Raw genomic sequence first — 24,528 nt, forward strand, 5'->3', positions numbered from 1 at the left:
ATATTTGATGTCCAAATTATCTTTAGCAGGAGGAAAACTTCAAGTTTTCTTTAATATTCCATCCCACTATGGTCCCTCCTGTTGCTTACTATATAAATTTTAAAATTCAGGGCTCAAGAGAAAGCTATATTTTCAAGAACTATAGAGCCAATTTTTTGAATTAGACTATTTTTCTCTGAGCTTGATATTCCCTTGATAAGGAGCTTTTTAAATCTCAAAATGGAACTAGGTTGCCTGCTTAATTCCATTGTGCATCTATTTGACTTACGCTTTGCTTACAAGGGCCAAAGAAAGAACAGTACATGGTAATAACTGCTAGCAAGTGAAAATTGGCATAAGCCAAACTACGCTGTACACACATACAGAATTTAACTGTGCCAAGTGTAAAAACCAAATCAGTTTAACATTCCAGATTTTCATATGACAAATATGGACTGCACTTCACTGCAGGTTGTGTAGTGAACTAACAGAAAAAAGCCTTCTAAAAATTCAAGTATTTAAACAAAGATAGGCTAGGCCTCCACATATAATACTCATGTCAAGAATCATTTATTTCCTGTTAATTCTACCTACCAATCTTGTCTTCCTTTTGTTTCTTTCTCATTGGCATTCTAGATATTTACAATACTTATGTTTTATCAGTACAGCAACAGGCAGGCAGTGAATGTCAACATGGATTATTTAGTACTCATTACTAATAATTACTCGATCCAAAGGGAGAGGCGGGTAAGAAATAAATATAGTAGTAGTAGTAGTAGTAACAAAACTAGATCACAAAAATAGAAGGTAGTGGTGAAAACCAGAAAAGATGTATCCGTAATTCAATTCAGTTGTCACACTCAATCATAGTTTCATTCCAAAGGCAAGAGAGAAAATCATGGTTTTCATCACATTTTGAGTTGCTCACCTCCTTGAAGGCTGGACTGATTTAAAACAAGATGTTAAAAATTATTCTAATCATTAAAAAAACAGAATGTAAACATTGATTTAAATTTTTAAAAAATCAAATAAAAAATCACTAGTTTTTATACATCTGCTACCACAGTCCAAATGCTATCCAAAGTGTTCAGCAACACCATGAGGAATCCAGAAACATCATGAGGAAGCTGATAGGGTCCCAGCAGGCCCCTAAGCATACACCTGATCCAGATGCTTAACCCAGGTCCTCTTTTAAAAAACAAAAACAAAACAAAAACCAGGGAGTAAAATGATAAAATAGTGGTGATCATGAGATTTCCCCACACAACCACCTGGAAGTCAACTCAACTTCCAGATCATTGTGTGTGGGGAAAAACCATCCCCACCAGGACCCACACAACTAATATAAGCCTCACAGCCCCCCTTGGGAAACCTGCCATTTTAGGAAGGGGGCACTGAATAGCAGTTTGTTTAGGGTTCCTCAACCCTAGAGCCAGTCTTGTCTACCATGTCCAGCTGCTGATAAAGCAACGCTCGTACTGCCACATCACTGGTTGGCTATTCCAAGAAGGCTGGCTAGCCTGCTCAGAAACCCTTTGGCTTCCCTTGGCTTTGCAAATACATCCCTCCTTTTTGAGGCACCAAAGCACTCCCCTTCCTTAGCCTGAATCTATTTCAGATTCTCATACAACTATCAATAAACATAATTTTAAAGTATAAACAGAACCATCCAGGATCAATCCAAATATTAACGTTATCTTTACACAGTGCCCAACCAGCTGCTTATGGGAAGCCAAAAGTAGTACTTCAGTATAGAAACTCCCTTCTTCTTGTGTTCCTCCACAACTGGTATACAGAGGCATACTGCCTCTGATGTTAGAGGCATTAATATATAACCATCGGACTAGAAGCAAGCCATTGATAGCCTTATCCTCCATGAATACATTTTCTCTCCAACAGTGTTCCTCACTTCCCTCTCCTGCACCACTGCACCAATTCATACCCAAACATTCAAAATAGAGATTCATCCTGTGTATTGGTTCCTTAAGTTGCCCTCACAAAATGTGCATCATGCAGTGGACCTAAACATGATTTCCCCTCATGATTTCCTATCCATTTGTTACATACAGAGAACTATGACATGACATCTCCTTTCAGGTACCATTCCCCCCTTTCCTGTCTGTTGTCCCAGTCCTTAACATCTGTCCAAGATGGCTCAGCCCACGCACATTGGGAAAAAATGGTCTCACAAGCATATAGGATGTATGCAGAAGGGAGAGGGGATGAAAAAAGAACAGAAGATGCCCATGAGCTCTTGGTCTCCACTGTTTCCTCTCTACTCAGCTTAACATCACCAAGTGCTAATATGTCAAATGTTGTGAGGCAAGGTTTACCATGGCTCAGACTTGTAATTATTATTTATATACTATTATTATTATTATTATTATTTATTTATATAGCACCATCAATGTACATGGTGCTGTACAGAGTAAAACAGTAAATAGCAATACCCTGCCGCATAGGCTATCAAGCTATATCCCACAATGCTGAAACATACAAAAAAGGGTTATAGTAACCCTTGATTAGACACCTAATGCTTTTCTCTCAACAGTTTGCCATGTGGTGCAAAGGTTACTACTATTACTACACATAATATTCCTCATACACATACTCCACATGGCAGAACTCTGCGCATAAACCAGATATTCAGAGAGCAAAAATTAACAAAATATATCATGTCAGAGGAGCCTACGGAACAGATAGCTCTATGGTTCACACAGGTGAATGATGGATTTTGAGTTGCTAAATATCAATTTACATGAAGTCAAGATTAATTCCTGTTAGTTAGTAGCTCACAGAAATAGTAGTAACAGTTTTCAGTTTTCACATCTCTAAAAACACAAAATCAAGGACTTCAGAAATGCCAGAAGATCTAACCATAAAAACATATGTTTATATCTATGTATCTCCCACTTCTCCTTATATAAAACAACCAGCTTCTAACATTCTGTATTATGCTCAGAAACAGCCCCTTACTCGTCTTGTGAAGTTTCAAGTACAATTCTGTAGTTGTAAATATTAAAGCATATCATGCTGAGGTTCTAGGCATCTGAATAGATTTTTCTGACTAGGGATGGATCTCCATTTTTCCATTTCATCTGTGTTTCACAGACTGCTTGGGCTTTGGCTACCTGATAATTGAGCACTCTGGAGTTAACTCAGGCTATTCTAAGAGATTATACATTGATCCTTACCCTTATTTCAGGACCATGTTTGCAGCACAGTTACAGAGCAACATTCATTCTCTCCTTGGTTATTTTAGTATATTAAAATTGCAAGTCATTTTCCCTTGCAGCATAAAGAGACACACCCCTGCAATAAAACTGGAAGAACCAGCTTCCAAATGTTTTCCCAGTATTAAGAAATAGGATAGTAACATTTTGCTTATTCTTTCTTACTATAACAATACATAAGAACATAAGAGCCATGATGAATCAAACTAAACACCTATCTAGTCCAGCATTCTGTTCACACATTGACCAACCAGCTTTGCTGTACCAACCTTACACTCATGTTCCCCAGCAACTAGTATGCAAAAGCATACTCCCTCTGATACTGGAAGTAACATTTAACCATCATGACTAGTAGTCATTGATAGCCATTGTCTACTCCCCTTTTAAAGCCATCCAAATTGTTGGCCATCATTATGGTACTGAATTCCATAGTTTAACTATGTGTTGTTTGAAGTACTTTCTTTTATCTGTCCATTCAGCTTCATGGAATGACCCCAAGTTCTAGTATTATGAGGGGAAACTGTTTCTCTATCCACTCTCTCTACACCATGTATAACCTTGTACACCTCTATCATTTCTCCCTGTACTTGCCTTTATCCTAAGCTAAACAGTGCCAGTGTGAACTTTCCTCATAGAGGAGTTGCTCAAGCCTGTTGATAATTTTTGGTTGCCCTTTTCTGCACCATTTCCAATTCTACAATAACCTTTTTGAAGTGTGGTGACCAGAACTGTACACCAGGGGTCTCCAATGCAGCCCCCCACACCCCAGCACCATGGTGCATTTCCAGTACCACCCATAAAGATTGCCACTTCCTACCCCCTTAAAAAAAAAGATGAAAAATAGAAAAATGATAGAGCCCTAGACTCACTTTCCTATTCTTGAACCTGCTATTGATCAGCTGTTCAGTGGGCAGGAAGAAAAAGCAAGACAAAGGGGTGAGAGAGAGAAAGAGCAAAGCTAGAAAGGAAGAGAAAGAAGTCTGCTAGGGATGGGGAAGGGAGCAAAATAATGAGGAAAGGGGTTGGGGGAGAGAAATAGTGAAGCCAGAAGCTTAGAGTGGAGAGACAGAATGATGGAATAGGACTAGATGTGACAGACTCAAGTTTGCATGCAAAACTCTTGCACCTGTGCAAATCCAGATATTTGGGGCAGCAGACTTTTTAGTATAGTGAACAATAATAGTGTTGTTCTTCTATATTGATCCCCTATTCAGTACACATTCTTGTTCAGGGATAGGCAACTGGTGACCTCCAGATGTTTTGGACTACAATTCCATAATCCCTAACCATTGACCATTAAACCAAAAGGTTATGGGAGTTGTAGTCCAGAACAACTGGAGGAAACCAGGTTGCCTAACTCTGTTCTAGCATAACCTGTATTAAAAACCTCTAGCAGCTATAGGTTTTTTTAGTACAGGTTATGCTAGAACAGGGTTAGACAACCTGGTGATCTAACACTACAGGTAGCAAATAGACACCTTCCATTTCCAGCTTTAAAACAAGTCTCAGAACATTTTGATTAATTAGCTCTTATGCAGTAACTGTGTGGAAAGTCAATAAAAATGGATGGTGATTTTTTTTTAAAAAATGGATTTTTAAAATATAAATCACGTTTTTATTTTTAATTATAAATACTGTATCTTCAATATCTAGGTTAAGGTCCGAATGTAAGTATATTAGCCTACAGTTTGCCTGGCAGATCATTGAAAAAAACACATGGTTTGTATTCTCAATTCCCAGCTTGTTTGTTTTCCTCTTTTGCCCGCCTCCTCCCTGTATCCCAAATGCCTTTTGCAGCACTATAGTACTGACATGCAAAGCAGTTATTTTTTTACCATTCTTGCCCATCTCTGTAGCTTGACAAGACAACCCATGGGGTTTGGTTTTACACATAACAATCCATGGTTTACACAACCCAGAGTTCACAACCCAACAACAAACCATGAATCCTTTTTCTGGGTTGCTCATGATTAACAAACCATGGTTTGTTAGCATGGACGAATTTGCGGAACATGACAATCCAGAATTCAACAACCCGTATCATGGATTAATGTTGTACACGGACCCAGCTTTTATGTGACAAAGAGCTGCAAGGTCAAGTTATCGGGGTAATTGCTTACCCAAAAATATAGCAGAGTGCGAAATAGCAGCAGCGTAGAGTCTGGAAATGGTTTCAGCTTGAATTTAGGAACAAAAAGAAGCACTCACGGTCTTTGGTCAGTAAAGAAGCTTTACTGACACTAAATAAATTACTTACAGAATAAATGGTCATATATACAGTCCTTTCACAGTACAGCAACAACGTAGCAGTATAACATCAGCAGTAAGTTCCAGCAGTAAGTTCCAGCAGTAAGTTCCAGCAGTAAGTTCCAGCAGTAAGAAGCCATACAACATGGACTTCTTAAATACACTTTTCTCCTTGGCCCAATTAACCAATAGTCTCTTCATCTTGTACATCTCGTACCGCACGTAGGCCAGGGAAGAATCTGCTTCATACTGGACTTCTCCTGGCAGAGACAATCTGGCCAAGGACATCTTTTTAACTCTTTAGAGTCCTTTTCCTTCTGTGGGTAAAAACCTAACCACAACACCCTTTCATTTTTAACTACAGAAAAAATACAATTTACATTTCATTACATTTCACCTGTAAGAAATCAACTTTACATGTTTACAACAATCCCAACATTGTGTACATTTCTCTGTGTTTTACATTTCCCAGAGACTTTGTGAATATGTCAGCTTCGTTCCTGCTTGTCTCACAATAATCTAAACGAATGATCCCTCTGTTTAGATGTTCCTTTACATTGTAATACTTGATTGCAATGTGCTTTGACCTGGATTTTAAAATTCCTGAAATAGCTAAAGCAATGGAAGACTGTGAATCTGCCTTTAAACTAACTGGCAGAGACACTTCAACTTTCAGATCAGATAACAATTGTGTGAACCAAGTTATCTCCCCACACAGGTCAGACATAGCCCCAAATTCTGCTTCACAGGTAGAGGTTGCCACGAAACTTTGCTTTCTGGATTTCCAAAAAATAGTGGAGTCACCAATTTTTATTACCATTCCACTTATTGATTTCCTATCTTTCACACAACTTCCCCAATCCGCATCAGAGTAACAGTGTAACTCTGTACTGTCTGTGGCAGACAGACATAACTTGAGGTCTTGTGTTGCTTTTAAGTACCTCAACACTCTCTTTGCTCCTTGCCAGGCAGCAACTGTCGGATTGGACACCTGTTGACTTAACATATTTACAGAATAAGCAATATCAGGCCGTGACCACTGACTGAGATACAGGAGACTGCCAATTAATGATTGATAAAGCTCTGGAGATTTAAACTTCTCTTCACCCAAGCACTTTTGAAAATCTGGTGCCATGGGGCTTTGAATTCCTTTGCTTTCTGTCATCCTGTAATCTTCCAGCAAATTTAAAACTTTCTGTTTCTGGCTTATTAGGTAACTTCCATTGGAAATTTTTTCTACCTCTACACCAAGGTAACACCTAACTTCCCCCAGAGACTTTAGTTTAAACTTTTCTTGCAGTTGGGCTGAGAATTTTTGAATGTGATCCTGGGAACTCCCTGCCACCAATAAATCATCAACAAATACAAGCACAATCATGTATTCTGCTTCTTGCCCCTTCACATACAGACATGGATCTGCCATGCTGCGGCTGAAAAACATTTCTTGTTCCAAAGCTTTGTTCAGACAATCATTCCATGACTTTGCTGATTGCCTGAGCCCGTACACTGCTTTATGTAACAACCAAACCTTTCCATTTTGTTTTTCAAAACCTTGTGGCGGCTGCAAATAAATGACTTCTTGTAAATTTGCATGTAGGTAAGCAGCGTCAAAATCGAACTGACTTAAGCACAAATTTTTCTGTGCTGCCAACTTTAGAATAAGTCTAAAGCTTTCTGCCTTGCACGTGGGTGCGAAAACTTGATTATAGTCTTCTCCTTTTCGTTGAGAAAATCCCCTAGCGACCAGTCTAGCTTTATAAACAGTTTCCCCTGTTACTAAATTTTTCTTTTTATACACCCAGCGAGATGAGATGGTTCTTTGCCCTTCGGGCAAATCTGTTAGTTCAAACACTTTATGTGCTTTGAAACTCTTCATCTCCGTTTCCATTGCCTGAAACCACTTTTCTTTTTCTTGTTGAGGCAATTTCAACACATCACTGTAACTCTCAGGTTCAGACTTCACATAACATACACTGAATTCATCTGAATACTTTAAAGGTGGAATTCCTTTGTTTTTTCTTTGTGAACGACGAGGTACACTGGAAATTTCTTCCTCCCTTTCATTTCCCTCCTCCCTTCCACTTTTGGGAGTGGAAACACTCTTCTCAGAGATGTGAGGGCTCTGAGAAGTTAACCCCTGAGTTACTGTTTTCTCCTGGTTGTTCACGGTTTCTAACAGAACTTGGGAACCTTGAATCCTGTCCCAACCTGCCTCCTGAAAAGTAGCAGACCTAGAAACAACCACCTTCCCATGACTTAGGGAAAAACGCCAAGATTTGGATTGCATGCCAGAATAACCCACAAAACGTAATTTCACAGACTTGGTTTCACCTTTAGATCTTTTGGACTTTGGGATATGCACGTATGCCCAAGACCCCCATGTTCTCAAGTGAGACAAATCTGGCTTTGAACCAAAAAGTAAACAGTAAGGCGAACTGCCTGTAACCCTGCTCCAGGTTCTATTACACAGATAGTTTGCGGTTAAAAATGCTTCTCCCCACAAATCTTGCTCAGCGTTTGCATCAGCCATGAGAGAATCTTTCTTCATTTGAAGTACTCCAATTCTTCTCTCAATTGACCCATTTTGAAAAGGAGTTTGGGGATCTATTAACCTGTGTGTGATTCCTGTTTTCCTAAACCACTCACAGAACCTTCCAGAAACAAACTCACCCCCACGGTCCGACTGCACAGAAATAATGGGCTTGTTAAAGAACTTTTCCGCCCAAGTTTTCCAATCCCTAAAAGTTTCAAAAGCTTCTGATTTTCGCTTCAGTAAATAACACCAACTAAAGCGTGTGTAATCATCCAGAATTACAAGCACGTAACTGGATCCCCCTTGTGTAGGCGTGAATGGCCCTACCAAGTCAATAAACACCAGTTCAAAAGGCTTTTGTGACACCCTGTCACTTTTCCTGCAGATGTTCTGCACCCGGGATTTGGTCTGATGACAGATTGAACAATCCAAGAAATTTTTACAGTTTCGCAAGCTTAACCCTGTACACACTTGAGGCATGTGACTTAACACTTTAAAACTTGCATGACCTAAACGCCTGTGCAACTCATGAACACAATTTTTATGGTCTGGCACGTTACCAGTTTGTGCCACCCTTTCTTTACCTGCACCCATGTAAAACAGTCCATTTTTAACATGTCCCAGTGCCACATTTTGTCCATCCTTAATCACTTGGCACTCATCCTTCTGAAACGTAACAACGTATCCTTCAGACGTTAGAGCACTAACAGAAAGGAGACAAAAATCTAAATCTGGAACATACAGAACCTGTTCACACTCTTTTTGCAGACATGGAACGTAGCAACAGCCAATTCCTTCCACCCTCGACGTTCGTCCATCTGCAAGTGTGATTGACTTCACCTTGCTTGGTTCCAACTTCCGAAACGCCTCTGGATTATTTGAAATTGTTCTGGACGACGCAGAATCAATCAGCCAAACCTCTTGGGCCTCGTTACACCTCACTGTGGCTGAAACAAATGCATTCGAGCATTCCTTCTCCTCTCCAGCCTGTGTAACTCCCTTCTTCCTCTTTTTACAGAAGCGTTTGATATGACCCGGCTGTTTGCAAAAATAACACTTTCTTACTGCAACTGCGGTTCTCTCCACACTGTTGTCTTGGAAACACTTATCTCTCTGCATTCTTTCTCTGCTGCCAAGGGCTGACTGCTTAACCCTTTCCTGGCAGTTTTCCTCCTTTCTGGAAAGACGCCGTTTCTCTTCTTGGAGCAAACGACCCGTCAAATAATGAAGAGTGAGTTCATCAGTCTTCATACTTTCCAGACTGGTTGTCAGAATGTCCCAGCTTTGAGGCAACGACCCCAAAATCAGGTAGCACTTATGCTCTTCCGTAAAAACGATTCCGACCTCCTGCAACTGGACAAATAGAGATCTCACCTGTTGGAGATGATTTGCCAAACTTCCAGCCTCCTCCAACTTTAACCGATACAGCTCTCTGGTGAGGCTCAGCCGTGTGCTTGCCGACGCACGCACATAAATCTGTCTCAGCGCATTCCAGCTGTCTCTTGCCGTCTCATCTCTGTTGATATGGACAATTTGCGAGTCCTCCATACTCAAGACAATGTTTGCTTTGGCCCTTTCATTCTGCTCTTCCCACACTTGTGCTTCTTGAGCAGTCTGACCAACCGGCCTCGGGACACTCACGACGTTCCAACATCTGTCCCGCTTCAAAAACATTTCCATCTTGAATGACCACGTTAAGTAATTTCTCTCATTCAGCCGTTCCACCGGAATACTGGATGCCATCTGAACCTGGGCCATCCTCACCGGCTGGGCTGGAGCGCGACTCACACTGGATACAGACCCGTCTGAGCTCGATGAACTGCCTGAGCTCGACTCCGTCTTTCCCTCCAGCGTTCCTTTGCTCTCAAGCTTTCCAGCAACCAAAAATTATGCCTTCCAGACTTTCTCTGGGCCCATAACCTATCGGGGTAATTGCTTACCCAAAAATATAGCAGAGTGCGAAATAGCAGCAGCGTAGAGTCTGGAAATGGTTTCAGCTTGAATTTAGGAACAAAAAGAAGCACTCACGGTCTTTGGTCAGTAAAGAAGCTTTACTGACACTAAATAAATTACTTACAGAATAAATGGTCATATATACAGTCCTTTCACAGTACAGCAACAACGTAGCAGTATAACATCAGCAGTAAGTTCCAGCAGTAAGTTCCAGCAGTAAGTTCCAGCAGTAAGTTCCAGCAGTAAGTTCCAGCAGTAAGAAGCCATACAACATGGACTTCTTAAATACACTTTTCTCCTTGGCCCAATTAACCAATAGTCTCTTCATCTTGTACATCTCGTACCGCACGTAGGCCAGGGAAGAATCTGCTTCATACTGGACTTCTCCTGGCAGAGACAATCTGGCCAAGGACATCTTTTTAACTCTTTAGAGTCCTTTTCCTTCTGTGGGTAAAAACCTAACCACAACACAAGTATGAAAACCCCCTAAGAATACTATAGTTGTAAACTCACATGGTTTAGTGCTCAGATTTGCAGCATTATTTTGGAAATATATGAAGTATCAATGGGAAACTTGATTTAAATCAGCCTTTTTTGCAAATTAAAATCATGCTCCAAATCACTCAAAATATACAATGAATAAAAGGTATGAAGGCAATAGGGAATTTTCCCAGGATAAATATGAGGTGTCCTGCCTTTGCATATATAACCCTCATGTTGGACTGTCAGCCATGTCTGGCACAAAGTAGGTAAAATGATCATTTTCATCTAAGTAGTGTATCATAGGTAAAGAAAACACAAGGTTAGTCTCTCTCAGGAAACATCTCCACGAAGAGAATATAGATAATGGCCTGGTTCAGACAACACACTAAACCATGCTGCTTAACCACAAAATGGTTAATGGAAGCAGCATGGTTTAGCGCATTGTCTGAACCAGGCTAGTGATTATTACCTAGGACAGACTACTGTCTTTACTCAAGAGGTTACTGTACCCTAAAAGCAACCTTACTCAACATTTTCTCTCCCTCTCAACTTAAATAACCTTCCTGACTTATCAGAATCAAGCACTTCATGCAAGTTGTTTTAATATTTTTATCTTTACTGCTCCAGAATCTGTTTTAAATATGGAGCAGCATACAAATGTTGTAAACAAACAAACACACACACACACCACTGTTCAAAATGGAACAGTAGATGATAAAGATGTGTCTTTCCATATTTGTTTGAAATTATTTAGATATGCATTCCTACCTCAGTATATAATGTTCTAAATAAAATGCAGATGTTCCGACAGCAAGTGTGACCAAATAGCCCTCAACACAACTAGTGATTAGGACTACAAAATCCTCACCAAGCAGCATAAACCATATGCAGACAGAGTAACAAGGAATGTGTTGGGAGGGGTTTGCGGATGGTGGCTGATGAGATAAAAGCTACATTATGGTCCGCAGATCAATATAAATGTGTTACTTAGTTTGGATGTGACAAAGAAGGATAGGCAGAAATATTAACCAACATTATCATGTGCCAACAAGGTCCTCTCTCACATCTGAACAGAAAAAGGAACAGGAAAAGGAGTGGTCACAAACAAGAGCCACAGCAATAGGAGATGCTCCAGAAGACCAACTGAACAGATGAACAGCATATTAAAACAGCTGATTCAGATCTGCATTACAAAATAAATGAATGCAATATTACATAGCAAATCTGAGTACTGTAAGGGCAACATTTTGAAATAAGTAAAAAGGTAGTTTGCAACAACGTAGTCTTCAAACTGCAATATGATGTGCAAACTACTATATAACATAGCTGAAAAAGAGGTTAGTCAATCAGCCTGATACTTAATCATAAATATAAGATAATACTTGAACAAATCCTTCAATCAATACTGAACAGTATTTAATAAAAATGAATGTATGATTTTTAAAATGTTTGCCACACTACCCACAGACAGAACAACTCAGCTCACACCCTTGCAGGTAGGTTTCACAAATTTCCATAACTAGTAGCCAACAATGAAAGCCAATAAAGCTAATGATCAAGTGATACAAAAGCCTAGAGAGTTCATCTCTTCACTTAACACAACAGTTTTCAAACAATATGAATACTTTACCATCAACTTCTTCACACATCCAATGGATGTGTGTTAATATGCTGCTTGACTTTAAAAAAAAGCTGAATTAAGGCCTCATCTACACCAAGTAGGATTTTGCACTATGAAAGCGGTATATGAAAGGCAGGAGCCACACCGAGCAGGATATAGCGGCATAAAAGTGGTATGTGTCAATGGGTCCCAATCATTGTCAGTGCACTTCAATACTGCTATAAAGCAGTAGTGTGGCTCCTGCCTCTTATATACCGCTTTCATAGTGGAATATCCCGCTTGGTGTAGATGAGGCCTAAGTCTGCCCATGTCCAGTAATGTTTAAGGGAACATTAATGGAAGCCTTAGAGCTCAGTGGGAAAGCTCATGTCATTTACATGCAGAATGACCCAGATTCAAACTCAAACTAATCTAGTGAAAGGATCTCAGATAACAATGTAGGGAGAGACCTGTGTCTGAGACTTGAGAGTAGGTATAGAAGACAGGCTAAAGTTTAGACTCTAAACCATAGTGCCATTCAGATTCCAAAATCTTTCCATCATTAGGACAAAGTAGGACAAACTGAGACATTAGTCCATGCAAGGAGCGATCCAGATCATCTTAGAGTACCTTCATCCATGTGATTTCTGTTTCCCTGCCCCCCCAAACCTCGTGATATGAAATAAAGAAACCCCAGTTCTAGTTCAGTCCCTTATAAATCTCCAATTGTCATCTACAAGGAGCAAGGCCTTTTCTGCAGTTGACTTAGAATCATGGGATTCTCTGGACCTTCATTTATCCCTTTTTCTTGCTTCCTGTTGGGAACAAATGAAAAAATCCACCATTCCTACTCTTCCCAAATGCTTTGCACTGAATTAACATATTTCCTGTAATAGGCATTTATTTTAGTGAAAGTTTTGAATTTGGGGGGCTTTTATGTTTCAGCTTTTTCTTTAAGCTGCCTTGGAAAGGTGGTATATCTGGGATGAGAAAAATGTGCCCCCGCCCCAGATTATGTTTGACTGCAACTTTCATCATCCCTTAAAATTAGCTATGCAGGCTAGGATTGATGGGAATTGCAGTCCAAAAATGTCTGGAGAGCCACATGTTCACCATCCTGTGATATATAAATACAAATTAATGGTCTGAATCAACATAAAAAAGCTCTGTATGTTGGGCAGATAATTGAATATTAAACTACCAATGGCACAAAATACAATTACAATCTTCAACAATGTATTAGATTCTTTTTAAAAACAGGCTTATAACATTTTAAAGTAAACATAACAAAAAGAGAACAGTCATTAAAAAGTTCCCCCAAGTTTTAAGCATTGTTTTAAATGTGCTAAACCAAAATAGACTATAATGCTAGGAAATTACAGAAGGAAAATGTCTATTTTATTCAAAAGAAGCCTAGAAATATTCAGAAAACAATAATTTCTGCAGATAAAGCACGTAAAAATAAATATAAGGCAGCCACAAGAGCTAAATTTTTCCATATAAACAATGTAATTGGTGTTCTTTGTATACAATTGGGCAGAGGAATACCTATGTATAATTTTGTCATAACCTGCCTGACACAATAAAACTGAATATTTCATATAGGTTAGATGACTAGAAGTTTATTTTAAGCAACTTCTGAAAAGAGAGAACTAGCAAGGTTAGTGTTGTTTTCCACTTCTGCATATTAATTCTAATTGGATTTTACATTGAAAACATTTTTATCGATGAAATGAGGCAGTATTAAATGAAATGCAACTTTGTCTTATACCATAGATATGCCACAACCTTCCCCCATGCAAGTTAAGATAAATTTCTTTGTAGCATCACTTTGCTATATTACTTATAAAAACAGGGAGGATGCTTAGGTAGACATCTGAAAACCTGCTTCAGTAGTAAGCCAATACAGCTACATTCAATTAAAGAATCTGAATTGTAATGCATAAACTGATCAAGTAAATCTACACAAGTGTGTATGCAACTAAAACAAATCTGAAAAAAGAGGAATAATGACTTTGTTTTTAGATGATGTATGCAGGCATTATAGCAAATACCATATTAGAAGAGAAAGTCTTTCTAGGTGAAAGAGAAGACATCCCCTGCTACACATGGATTTGTACTTACATGAATATTTTTACATTAGTTGCCTGATTAATTAATTAAAAACTTTTGAATAATTAAAAGGGTATATTGATTAATCAACTAACACTGCAGCCCTAGAAGTTATTCAGGGATCTGAAGATGCCATCCCAATTGTTATACAGCTGGAAAAATACCATGGTCTCAGAAATCATGTCTCTTCCATCATGTCTATGAGCGAAAATCTGACTGATGTGTCAGGATCAATGCTTTCTTAACCACATACCATACCCTTTTTAGGGATGCACAATATGATCACTTTGCCAAACTTTATGGTAAGACTTTTGCTGCCAATTTTCAAGATTTGCCCTATATAATCTTATCCCAAACAGAGACATTGCGAGAGAATGTTATCCATTGCTACTAAATGTTTATACAGAAACTAAAGGGTCTTCAATGCTGCAAAAGTACAGAACAATCAAAGATATGTACTGAGAAAATTCTCAATCTACACCAAACAGAAAAAAAATGTGACTGGGGTACAGCAGTCAATCATTTCGAGTTCTAGAACCTATTTTTAACATAAAGACTCATATATAACTTATGCCTTACCGCCTGCATCAGTGTTATCTGAGACATTTTTCCATTTGAGAAACTGGTATAATGTAGTGGTTAGGAGCATGAACTACATTCCAGAAAGGCCCCAGTTCAAGTCTCAACTATCCTTCTTCAGCTCTTGCCCACTCATCTACATCACAGGGATAATACTGGCCTATCTGCCTTAACTACTGTAGAAATGACTGTGAAGCAGATTTACTTATTAATATTTCCCCCTTAAATGTGAAAGCTGGCTAGAGGAATCACAGCCAATCTGGAACCAGCATTTATTTTTTTCCTCCACTTTACCAATTCCCTTTCCTTTTGTGTTGTGACTTTTAGATTGTGGGTAAGGACTATCTTATTTCATTGTGGGTAAGGACTACCTTATTTCTTATCTCTGAAAGCCGCTCTTACAAATGTGGGATAAAAATCCTGTGCATGGTTAGAAAAAGACTAAAATTCTCAGGATTCCCCAGCCAGCCAATAGTTAGCAGGGAATGTTGGGAATTTTAGGATTTCTTTTTTAATCTAACTGTGCAAAGGATTGCATCCTAAATAAATAAAATATGTAACATGGATTCTAAGCAGATTTGGACCCTGACAGCTTTGCTATTATACAGAGTATTTACTGGGCTGACAACACTCCTAGGAAGATGAGGGCCAAAATGTGCCTTTTACGATTTCATTCAAGTCCACACCCATTACTCGAACTCTTTACAAAATCTCAAGAGGTAGAGAAAAAGTGAGAGACCTATAATCCTGATATAGTCTCCTCCAGTTTTGAGGCTCTCTCTTTATATAATCCTCTCACTGCCTGGGGAAAGGCTACAGCTCCACACACATCTATAAGGCAGTTTCGGCTATTGGGTGGTATGGAAATGAAATAAATAAGTAAGAAAAAGAAACATGTTATCTATATGCGTGTGTGTGTGTGGTGGGGTGGGGTGGGGTGGGGGAGCAACACACCCAACGTCCTGGACTCAACGAGAAGCGCCTACACCGACTCCAACCCAGAGCAGCTCCTTCCCGCACCTCATTCTCACCACCCCCCATACCAAAAGAAAGCAGGTACGGGGGATCCGGAACAGGCGTGAGGTTTAAGGTTACTCCAGTCGCGTGCGCGCTTTTACTCTGGAGTAATCCTAACGGAACAAAGCGGGGGGTGAGGCGGTCAAGCCGGATGGTGCCACCTGCCCCAACCTCCATAAGCAGCGTCCCAACCGCCGCCTGCTCACGCGCGAAAGGTCCGCCCGTCAGCCAGTCCCTTCCTCACGGAGCAGCAGCTGCTGCCACTGCCACAGCCCGCGCGCCCAACAGCTCCTCAAGGCAGCCGTACCGACTCCCGCCCAATTTCCCTTCCGCAGCCACATTACCTCAGCAACCGGCCAGCGCTCCTTCCGCTTCGAGGGGCCGCGGCTGTCCCGCAGTCTCTCTTCACCCGCTTCGTCTCACCGCAGCTCGGCGCACGTCGGGCTGAGGCTGCGCTTGGCCGCCCAGGCGAAGTCAACTCGCTCCCCCCCTCCCGCGAGGGGGAGGAGCTCTAAAACGGAGCGAGTGGGGACGGCGTGTCTCCTCCTGAGCTCCCACCCCACTCCGTTTCGGCAGCCGCTGCTCTGATTGGACGTTGCCCGCCGCTGGTGGGAGTCTGTGCCCACCCCTCCTAACGTAAGTCTGCCGTCTCATTGGCTAGAGAAAAGAAGCGCAAAACTGCCCCCTGATTTGAGGGCTTGAGGGTGCTGCGCCACGCCCAGGTGCTGTCACGTGACGCCAGGTGGAGCGCAAAATCTGCTAGGCAGCCGCGAGTGGAGTTCTCCGTGAGGCCTGAAAGCGGGTCTCGCGCAACCGAGCCAGTGCTGCATCTTGACGCAATTTCCCTCCCCCCACCCTTGATCGCGTCTCTTTATCCTACCTAGATCCTGAGATAAGAGCATAAGCAGAGAGCCCTCTTGAATTAGGCTGAGAGGTCGTCTAGCTTAGCGTTCTCCAACTTGGTGTCCTCCAGATGTGTTTGTTAGGCTACAGTTCCCAGAATCCCCGGCTTGGAGTTTAAGGCGAATAATGGGAGACGTGATAAAATTATGCATGGTGTGGCGAAAGTGGATAGGAGATCACGGAGTCATCCCATGAAGCTCATTGGTGGGAGATTCAGGACAGATCAAAGGAACGACGTCTTCAAACAGCGCATAGTTAAACTCTGGAATTCACAAGATATGGTGATGCCACCAATTTGGATGGCTTTAAAGGGGGGTTGAATAAATTCCTGGAAAAAGCTATCAATGGCTAGTAGTCCGGATGGCTATGTGCTACCCTCCAGTATCAGTAAGCCTAATACACCAGTTGCTGGGGAACCTTGGTGGGAGGGTGCTGTGGGGCTCATGGCCTCCTTATGAGTTTCCTGTCGACAGCTGATTGTCCACTGTGTAGACAGAATGCTGGACTAGATGGACCCTCGGTCTGATCCAGCAGGGCTCTTATGTTCTTTTCACATCTGGAGGGCACCAGGTTGGGGAAGGCTGGTCTAGTCCATCTACCAGCCAAATGCCGCTGTGCTATATACTGCCTCTGGACGTGGATGTTTTATTTGGGCCCAGGTTGTGATTAAGAGTGAGCAGGATTGCAGCCTATATTTACTTAGGGGGGATTCTTTTAGTCTGCAATCCTGTACACAGCTTCATGGGAATAAGTGCCCATGGAATTTATGTCAGAATAAGCATGTACAGGCTTGAATTGCAAGATACAGTGATCCTTATCTTGTTTTATTTGTATTTACTTGTTTCCATTGGGTTACTTGTAGTTAGAACCTGTAGAATTAAGAGGTTTTGGTTTGGTGGCCTCCACGCATTCATTGTTAGCTGTGCACAGATTGCAGGTTGCTTAAATCCTGATTTTAGAATATAAGCATTTCTGGAAAATGCAGATTCAACCTAACTTCAGTCTGTGTTTTTCAAGCTGGTTGAAGGCTGGATATTAAGATGCTAGATTTTTGTGAATATTGAGCTTGTATAATAATATGTCCCGCTAACCAGTACAAGCTCAGGTTGTCCCACATGCTATCTATGTTATCTTTTCTGTGGTTGCTTCCAGCTTGTTCAAGCACCTCCACACAACCCCAAATTTATTTATTTGTAATATGTGGCGTTTATATACCACTTCAGTATAGTAAAATCTCTCATCAGTTCAATGTGTGGATAGAGGAGATAGATAGAGGTGTAGGACTGAACATTTCACTTTTAGGCAAAATTCCCATTTCTTGAAGTTTTTTTTTATAGTGCAATCATCAGCATATTTACTCAGAAATAAGTCCCACTGTGTTCAATGAAGCTTGCTCTAAGGAAAGTGCCCATAGGCTTAATGTAGGAAGGTTGTTTTCTAGCATAAAGCTGCAAAAGTGTGAAAATCTAAAAACAGTTTGGAAGTTTCAGTTAGTCCAAAATACTAATTGCTAGGTTACTAATGGAGACTGGTTGATACCATCAGTCCTGCCAATGCTTCATTAGTCACTCTGGCTTCCAATCCATTTCTGGGCTGAATTCAAACCTTTAAAGCCCTAAACAGCTTGGGGCCAGAATATCTAACAGAATGTCTCCTTCATAAGCAGGGACCCTTAGCTCTTCTTTGGAAGCCTGTCCCCATGGAATGAAGTTAGGTGGGTGACCCTCTCAGTTGTGTCACCGTGTTTATGGAATGCCATCCCCAAGGAGGCTCACCTGGCACTCATACTGTTATCTTTCTGGTGCTAAATAAAGCCAGTTTTTGCTACCAGGCATTTTAGATTTTTATTACTGTGATTTTTTATTTTCTCGGGCCTTTTAATTTTTTATTCATTCTTTTTAACTTGTTGTATTGTGTGTGACACCCTAAGAACTTTTTGAATAGCAGTGAAATAAACATAAATCAATAAAAGCTAAAACTAGGGCTGCCCTGATGGGAATTTCTTGTACCCCTGCCTTAGTACTTCTGCTCTAAACAAAACATAACTGTTTATTGTTCTTTATAGTACAAAGATGCGGTAGCTAAAAATAAGGTTTCTACAGCATTCCTCTGTCTGGGCTGTGCCCAGTATTGCGGAGGGGTCTCGGAGCATAAAGACCAGCTCCTGCCCCAGTTTCACGGCATAATGCTTGGTTGAATAAACGGTGTTCATAGAATCATAGAATCATAGAATAGCAGAGTTGGAAGGGGCCTACAAGGCCATCGAGTCCAACCCCCTGCTCAATGCAGGAATCCACCCTAAAGCATCCCTGACAGATGGTTGTCCAGCTGCCTCTGATCCCACTGGATCATTGTCAGAATGGTCCTCCCCTCAGCTCTTCTTGCTCTAGGCAGCCCTGACTGTGCCTGGGGTGCTGTTTCATACTGTGCTATTTCATGCTGTGCGTTTGCTTTTGGTTTACAGATTGGAGCTGTTTGGTACAGCAGTCCTGTACACTCTTCTCATGGAGTAAGTCCCATTGAATATAGTGGGATTTAATTCTGAGTGAATACACGTCAGATTGTTCTCTTATGTACTGGAGCACCAAAAAATGCACTGCATAAATGTCCTTGTCAAGCCATTGCCCGGCAGTCAGCTATTAAAAGCACAGCCAGGATGAGATCTGACAAGCTTCAGGTGGCAGCAGCCACTTGTGGAAGGTATGTGATTAAAAAAAACAACTCTCCCAAGTCACCAACATGGGAATTTGAAAGGGCGCCCAAGTATGTCTTCAAATGAGCCATCCCATGTCATGGAACAGCTTCCCAAGAAGGAGAATGGACTAGGACTGCTACATCATGTGCAGAAGGTAATTGCAATGTTCATAAAGGATTTCCAGCTTTTTTTTTTTTTTTAAAAAAAAACAAGTTTATTGATCCAATTAATAAATTGAAGCTGGGATACAGAATGTGGGAAGGAAAGAGATTGATTAGGGCACAGTGGTCCTCATTTTCATCTCTCATCCAACTGGAGGCCTTTCAATATATTCTATTGAATATATGTGTTGTCTCCGGCAGCATAATTGTGACACATTAGGGGAAATTATTAGCTCCCCCCTTTTTTTAAAGGGGGTTAACAATAGAGACTGAGGGGTTCATCAGATGAGCGTTTAATCTCACGCTCGCTACTGCCCACTCACGGTTTTTTGTGCATTCGTCTCCCGTATGCCTCCAGCTCCTTCTTCCCTTTTTTCTGTCACAAAATGGACCCCTTTCAAACTGACCTTTTTTTTTTAGGAAACCGAATGTGCCACCATTTCCTGCTGTGTGCAGGAAAAGTGGCTTGATAAAAATGGCTCCTGAATGGGCCTCCTGGGCTTTGTTTACTTCCTCTTTCTTCTTCGGGAAGGAAGAGGAAGTATCGTGGAGCAGGAGCGGGGCAGAAAAGTGACGGTAGGGAACTGTGATACCCCTCCCCATCTGATGACGCTCTGAAGCTTGCCTTTCCCTCATTTGGGGTAAGAACAAATTCCTTTGCCACAACAGAAGATAGTACACTAAAGTCCTTAGGAATACACTTGCCACCTGGCCAGGAAAAGACTGAATGGATTGCCTTTGTGTGGTCAAGAGCACCTTAACCGTCAGAAATCAGCAGATCAAAGTTTTCTCAGCATAAAATTAAGTATTATCACCTGCTACTGCCTGCAGATCGAGCTGTTCTTAAACAAAGAGGACCAGAAGCAACCTATCTTAGGGCAACCAGACTTCATAGTAACCAGAGTTGTGTGTGTGTGTGTGTGTGTGTGTGTGTGTGTGTGTGTGTGTGTGTATTCTGGCTTCCTATGAATGAGCATGCTACTCAATGATTCCCTCTTGACTCCTCCTGCCAGTGGAAGAGGCTGAACTACTCAGGAAACCTCCATCCATAGTTACATCCAAACCACGATCCCTGGCTTGTTGCTTTTCTATCATGCCAGAACCATAAACCAGGATTTGTTCTTGACTTATGATTCTGGCTTGTTAAGAGAGGAACAAGCCAGAGTTCCCGCTTGGGATGTTATGCAAAACAAACCACCAATGGAGAGTGAGGGAAGGTTGGTGGTTCTGATTTTTGTGGGGTTTGAATCCATTTTGAGTTTTAGTCAGAACCAGCAAGAAGTCTAAAGGAGCTATCCAAGGTGCTGAATTAGGTCCTTTAGATTTCTGGCCAGTTGTAACAAAAACCCAGAATGGAATCTATGCCCCCTGAAACTGGAGCCACCAGCCTTCCCTGGGAGAGTCCCTGATTTATTTCAGCCTCTCCTGCTGAGATAAGGAGCCAAGCAGCAGAGACTGAGCAGCATGCACCAGCTTGTTCATTCATAATAAGCCATGCTTTTTTTAAAAAATTAATTTACTGTGATGTCTGCCATTGTGTTACTTAATTTTTGCAAAGCCACAAAACAGTCTGATAGGACTGAACAGTGATGCACTGCAGACTATTCAAGATGCACAGATGTATTAAATCACCCCCCCCCCAAAAAAAAGCATTACTGATATATTTTGCACTATATAGCCCTGGTTCAGGAAATGCCTCAAAGTAGATGGCTGTTTTTATTTAAGAAGTGATATTAAGAAGCTGAATATTTATCTTGGAACTAAATCCTATTAAGTAGCATTCATGCTTAAGGAGGACTATCTAGTCCGCAATGCACTGGGATTGTGATCATTTTTTATTTAGTAGATATTCTCTTTGTCTTGAATAGTTGGATTGTTTAACTAAAATGTTTAACTGCAACTATCATGGCTGGATGCAAAAGAGGTCAGGGAAAGCTACACCTAAGAACATAAGAAGAGCCCTGATGCTGGATCAGACCAAGGTTCACACAGTGGCCAACCAGCCATCGGCCAGGGATGAACAAGCAGGACATGGTGCAACAGCATCCTCCCGCCCATGTTCCCCAGCAACTGGTGCACACAGGCTTATTGCCTTGGATACTGGAGATAGCACGCAACCATCAGGGCTAGGAGCCATTGATAGTCTTCACCTCCAGGAATTTATCAAACCCCCTTTTAAAGCCATCCAGATTGGTGGCCATCACTATATCTTGTGGTAGTGAGTTCCATAATTTAACTATGCATTGTGTGAAGAAGTACTTCCTTTTATTTGTCCTGGATTGCCCATGAAACCAATCAGTTTCATGGAATGACCCCAGGTTCTAGTATTTTGAGAGAGTGAGAAAAATGTCTCCCTTTCCACATTCTTCATACCATGCATAATTTTGTACACCTCTATCATGTCTCCCCTTAGCCTCCTTTTTTCCAAGCTAAACAATCTCAGTTGATGTAACCCTCGCTCGTAGGGGAGATGCTCCAGCCCCTTAATCATTTTAGTTACTACTCAAGGTGCAGGAATCCTGTTCTTCTTTTGCATCTCATTTCCTTAACTACAAAACAGTTTGTAGTTCAGCGGGGTATTTTTTAGGCATCTAGCAAGGAACTATCTTGCCTGAGAATTAACCACTCCAAGGGCGTTGGCCCAAGACATTTTGCTACCTGAGGCAAAAGGCAAGATGTGACACCCACACCCACTGCTATTCCACATACAGAACCTGATGGTACCAGCAGTTGAATCTTACATCACTATTGACCACTACATCCGAGAGCAACAGACTGGCTTAGGGAGTGCGGGGCAGGCCACTTGGCATGCATAGCTCTGTCCTCTGACAACCTTGGTGCCATTCACTCATCACGTCCCCTGGAGCTTGCTTACTGCCCTCTTGAGTGCTGCAATGCGGCAGTGCCAGCTTGCATCATGTGAGTAGCACAGCCTGTGTGTGGCTGTCAGAACAGTGAGACCTGTGACTTGCACTGACCACCTTGTTCTCTGCATGCTCAGGGCACTTTTGCAACAGCAGAATTTGTGAGGTGTTGGGAAGGGGCAACTAAGCCAGCAGCAATAAGTGTCACTGTAGCTGGCTCAAGAGGATGGGAACAGCCGGAGGGTTTCGTCCCCCTGCATCTACTGCCTGAGGTGTCTGCCTCACTTTGCCTAATGGGAGGGCCGGCTCTGCATTCTAGCATATGTGAAATACCTTGTATCAATCATAACAGCATCATTATTTTGTAGTACCAAGAGACTTGCATTTATCCATATTATGAGTATATGTTTATGTGCTCCACATTTTCACTTTCATGGCCACACTTTTAAATATTCATATGTGTTATTCATTATTCATATGCAGATGATCAAGTAGCTGTCAAGACAATTAGTTGATGTGCTGCAGCTGAGGCTATGTAGCTCATTAGAGATCTTGAAATTCCACCAGTTTTAAATTTTGTTTAAAGAGTTAGTGTGGCAGACCGTCCTAAATGAGTGCTAAATTTCTAAACATTAAAATCTAGGATTGCAATAGAAAAGCTGACTGATATGTATTAAAAATAGGATTCTACTACTCCAATCCATGGGCTTAAGTGTGCCTAGCTATGTATAGAATTTCAGCCCTGGCAGAAAGATTCATTTCGACTACAGTTACCCTATCCAGTAGGAACTATTTACCTACCTGGCCAGTAGAAAGAACAACTGTTCAGAAGCAGCAGCGCTGACCTGAGCGTTATTATCTGCTCTCCTTCAAGATATGGTCCAAGGGGTGGGGATGATTCGAGGGTTGCTCTTTGCACCACCTAGGCCAGAGTATCATAAGAGCCATGCTGGATTAGACCAAGGGCTCATCTACTCCAGCATTCGGTTCACGCATGATTCGGTTCATGGGGAAATCACAAGCAGGATATGAATGCCAGAGCACCCTCCCACCCAAGTTCCCCAGCAACTGGGATACATAGAGTCTGTTCAGATGACACTTCAGGCTCTGTGGTTAGCAAAACTGTGTTTCTGGGATTAGCACTAACCACAAGCCATGCTGTTGCACACAACACTTTAAGCCATGTTTAGAGCCACTAATCGCCATCGAGAGCCTTATCCTCCTTGACTTTGTCCAATCCCTTTTTAAAGCGATCCAAATTGGTGGCCATCACTACTTCTTGTGGTAGTGAATTCCATAGTTTAACTATGTGCTGCATGAAGAAATACTTCCTTTGATCTGTCCTGAACCTCCCACCAATCAGCTTCATGCAATGACCCCTTTGGGTTCTAGCATTATGAGAGAGGGAGAAAAAATGTCTCCCTGTCCTCTTTCTCCACACCATGCATAATCTTGTACACCTCTACCAGGTCTCCCCTTACTTGCCTTTTTTTCTAAATTGAACAATCCCAGATGTTGTAACCTTTTGCACGTAGGGGAGTTGCTCCAGCCCCTTGATCATTTAATTGCTCTTTTCAGCACTTTTTCCAACACTACAAGGCCAAGACAGCCAGAACTGCCATTAATATCAGCAAAGGAGGAGGGCAACTATAACAAACCCTTCCTGTCAGAATTCTGCCTTACATTAGCCAGTCGTCTTTTACAACAAGTGTGTGGCCAGAAAAGCCCAGACTGTCTGACACTGTTATTGTAGTCCATGAAAACAATCCATAAGTAAACATATATACAGGCAAGTGGAATAAGATATGGTTCCTGGTTGAAGACAATAAAGTCAGATAATACCAATTAGTTGGATGAATCCTGCCAGAGAATTGCTTAGGGAAGACTGCCTGGGAGTTAAATAAGGCCCAATTAAATTAATTTCAGTATATTTGGCCAGGGTAGCCCCACCCCCTGCATTGATCAAGGGTAGATATTTCAGCTGATAACTTGCATCTTCTCACCATGACCACATGCATGCCCTAAATTTATTTATTATTTATTACATTTATATACTGCCCCATAGCTGAAGCTCTCTGGGCAGTTTACAGAAGTTAAAACCAGTGAACATTAAAAACAAATAAACAAAAATTTTAAAGCATTAAAACAGCAATATCATTTAAAAACAAC

The 24,528-nt window shown here is 41.4% G+C and overlaps 1 protein-coding gene across 1 annotated transcript in view; it reads right to left on the reverse strand.

Moving 5' to 3' along the window:
* MPP7 (MAGUK p55 scaffold protein 7) overlaps nucleotides 1-16,225 on the reverse strand; it is a 112,847-nt gene extending 96,622 nt beyond the window's left edge. The window contains exon 1 of the mRNA XM_063125098.1: nucleotides 16,081-16,225. The gene's annotated coding sequence lies outside the window, so the exon portion shown is untranslated. The remainder of the gene's footprint in view (nucleotides 1-16,080) is intronic.
* Nucleotides 16,226-24,528: the final 8,303 nt, after the last annotated feature.

Source organism: Elgaria multicarinata, chromosome 1 (assembly GCF_023053635.1).
Source record: "Elgaria multicarinata webbii isolate HBS135686 ecotype San Diego chromosome 1, rElgMul1.1.pri, whole genome shotgun sequence".
In the NCBI taxonomy this organism is placed as follows: domain Eukaryota; kingdom Metazoa; phylum Chordata; class Lepidosauria; order Squamata; family Anguidae; genus Elgaria; species Elgaria multicarinata.